This window comes from Sinocyclocheilus rhinocerous, unplaced genomic scaffold (assembly GCF_001515625.1).
Source record: "Sinocyclocheilus rhinocerous isolate Xijiao unplaced genomic scaffold, SAMN03320098_v1.1 scaffold1908, whole genome shotgun sequence".
In the NCBI taxonomy this organism is placed as follows: domain Eukaryota; kingdom Metazoa; phylum Chordata; class Actinopteri; order Cypriniformes; family Cyprinidae; genus Sinocyclocheilus; species Sinocyclocheilus rhinocerous.
This window is the reverse complement of record NW_015630984.1, coordinates 396211-399660: the sequence shown is the minus strand read 5'-3', so window position 1 is coordinate 399660 and position 3450 is coordinate 396211. Positions and strand designations below refer to the sequence as shown.

Below are 3450 nucleotides of genomic sequence, written 5' to 3'. Positions count from 1 at the left end.
ATATATAAAATCAGACCCATTTTTCAATGTTTTGTTGTTGCAACCTTAAGCTGTGCAACAATACTTACCTTTCTTATGTTAAATAACAAGAAAATAAATACAATAATAAAAATGTTTATGTGTAATAAATTCTATGTTGAGTCAGATAAAATTTTTCTTTTTAAAGCTACTTTTTGTAATGTCTATTTGATGTTTTTCTCATAATTTAGAGTATCTTTTTGGGGTTCATTTCTCAGTCAAAACTGATTAATTCATCGAAACATCATCTAATTAATTTAATAAAATGTAAAAAATTGACAGCAGGCATATGTATACACATATATATATATTTACATACACACACACACACACACACACACACACACACATACATATTCAACGTCTTATTGATTACAATACAAATCAAATTAAGACCACAAACTTGTATCAGTTGTATGAATCCAATTAACCCTGCAGTAATCATTTCCGTACAATTAAAAAAACACTTCCTAAATCAGACTGAACATCTGATAACATCATCATTCTTCTTTCTGAGGCATATCTGGACTTTCCAGATTTAAGATGGAGACAAAAATAGAGATCATTGCACAACAAGATTGTAAGAACCATAAAGAACTCCAAAAACATTTGGGCTCAAATTACTAAAACAACTGTGTGTGGCAGAGCCAGTCATAGTCTACTTCACATTCATTACATTCACATTTAATAATGTGTTTAAGAAATATATACATCCAAACAGATTTTTAAAAAAGTGTTTATTGGTTAGAGATTTGTTTAGGATCTGCACATTTATCAGGTCAACAGTGTTCTCTCAATACAGATAATTTCAAGTCCAGTCCAGACCAGCTGGTTTAAATAAAACACCTTTTGCAAACAATTTCATTAATGCAAATCAGAAACCGAATATGACACCAATGCTTTTTTTTCATCTAGAATATATGTTTTGATTTCTAAGACACTGAAAATAAATAACGTGGTTTAACTGCTCACATTAAGACCTCACTTGATTTCGCAACATATAAACTTAACAAATGTTGACAGAGCTCACTTGTTCAGAAATCATGGTCCTTATTTTGTGTTGCGTGTTTACCTCTCTATCTTGCAGTAATACTGTGAAATATTATTAATATTTAAAATAACTTTTCTATGTAATTATATTGTAAAATTCAAAATATTAAGCAGAATTTTCAGTGTCACATGATCCTTCAGAAATTATTCTAATATGCTGATTTGCTGCTTAAGATTTTTTTTAAACATTCTTTGATAAAGAACAGCCTTTATTTGAAATAATATTTTGTAACATTATAAATGTCTTATGTCATTTTTGATCAACTTAATGCATCCTTGCTGAATAAAATTTAAATTTATAAAAAAAAAAAACAGTTTACTGACCCTGAACTTTGAATGGTAGCCTATACTGTGAAAATGACTGAAAAATACCAAGATATAATTTTTGATCTTTTAAAAAAAAATCAATCATTTATCGTTTACTTTTATGAATAAATAAACTTTACCTATAAATCCAATTAACCATGTGATAATAATTTCCATACAGTTAACTTGGCAAACCAATGGAAATCATGGTCCTTATTTTGTTTTGCACATTTACCTCAAGCTTATTAAGAGCCAATCGGATTCCAGCAGCTCTTTTCCCATCAGCCCCTGCGAGAATCTCCACGGGACTGCGAAAGAAGCGAAAGCCCCAGCATTTCTCAGCTTTCTCATCTCTGCCTTCCTTTACGGTTTTCATCATCATTAACTCTGTCAGTATTTTACACACACACACACACACACACACACAAACACAGGTTTGTTTTTATGGTTTATGGGGACTCTCCATAGGCGTAATGGTTTTTATACTGTACAAACCGTATTTTCTATTGCCCTACACCAACCCTACACCTAAACCTACCCCTCACAGGAAACTTTCTGCATTTTTAGATTTTCAAAAAAACTCATTCTGAATTATTTATAAGCCTTTTGAATTACGGGGACACTGAAAATGTCCTCATAAATCACCTTCTCGTTGTAATACCTATGTCATACCCATGTTATTATACAAATTTGTGTCCTCATAAACCACATAAACATGCACACACACACACACACACACACTCTGCAGTGCTAAACCTCAAACATGCCAAGAACCCATGATTGCATTTCAAACCCTATTTAGAAGATGATTTGGAAACTTAAAAAGGACTGCAACGGGAAATGAAGTCACTCTATGTACCAGAAGGCATCATCATGAATTCCACAGGAAATCAGGTTCATATTATTCACTGGATCAAGTTCCCTTTTTCTAAAGTTATTTTTGTAAAGTCACACACTGTATGGAGCAAACTGTTACAGCGGCTGCAGTTTCTTGACAGTGACTTGAAAAGGGATATGTTTTTAAATATAAAACCATCTGAAGTAAAAAAAAATGTATCCAAGTTGGATAAAAGTGTTCAAAAGTCTGGGGTTAGTCTCTTCTGCTCACCGAGGCTGAATTTATTTGATCACAAATACAGTAAAACAGTAATATTGTGAAATAATGCAAATTAAAATAACTTACCTATTTGAATCTATTTTTAAAATGTAATTTATTCCTGTGAGGCAAAGACAGGCTGTCAACTCTCACACCACAAGTTTCTTTTTCTCACACAGTGAAAGAAAAACATTGCGGTGCAAACGTGCCAATAGATTACATACAGCGAGTTCTTCACCAATCAGAGAAATAAACTATTTAAAGTTGAAATTATTCCCGCGCATGCTAGTCATCAGTCTGTCTATGTTATCTCACCCCTTGAGAATACAGAATGGCAAATAAGCCATGCTTAGGAGCTCTCTGTCTGGTTGCATGTGAAAGGAATGAAATTATTTCCTTATGAAATTAACTCTTCATGGAGCCAATACTCAGGAACTCACACAAAACAGACGCCATGCAATAAAACAATAAAACGTATCTGGAGAAGAAATCTTCAAAGAGAGCAAACAACATCTCTCTCCCTCTTTTCCAGCTGCAGCCCTAAACAAAACCATAAAACTAGTCTGGAGAAGAGATCTCCAAAGAGAGCAAACAACACCTCTCTCCTTGCTCATTTACGACCCCCTTCTCCCCCCTGCCCTCTCTGCCTCTCCCTCTTTTCCCCCAAAAGGTTTCACTCAAAGTTCATTAAGAATATGCATATCCCACATATCATGTATCTTGTGAACCTGTTTTTCCCCTTCATGTTTGGTATCATTTTAAAGGTCTTTGTGCGATTGGTAAATTGGTTTCAATTTCACAGTAGTCACTTATATTATGAGAAATATTGAAAACTTTTGTAGAATTGTGTTGTGCTGAGGAGGGTGTGTTCCCCTTTAGGCGTCTGTGAGAATGTTTATCTATCTCCAGCCAGCTGCAGCCCTAAAAAACCAACAGGTCTTTTATGTTTTTACAACTGATTTAAAGATTTCTTTGTTTTT

The 3450-nt window shown here is 33.5% G+C and overlaps 1 pseudogene; it reads right to left on the bottom strand.

Annotated features, from left to right (window-relative positions):
* LOC107740861 (NADPH:adrenodoxin oxidoreductase, mitochondrial-like) overlaps window positions 1-3450 on the bottom strand; it is a 15774-nt pseudogene that overhangs the window by 4629 nt on the left and 7695 nt on the right.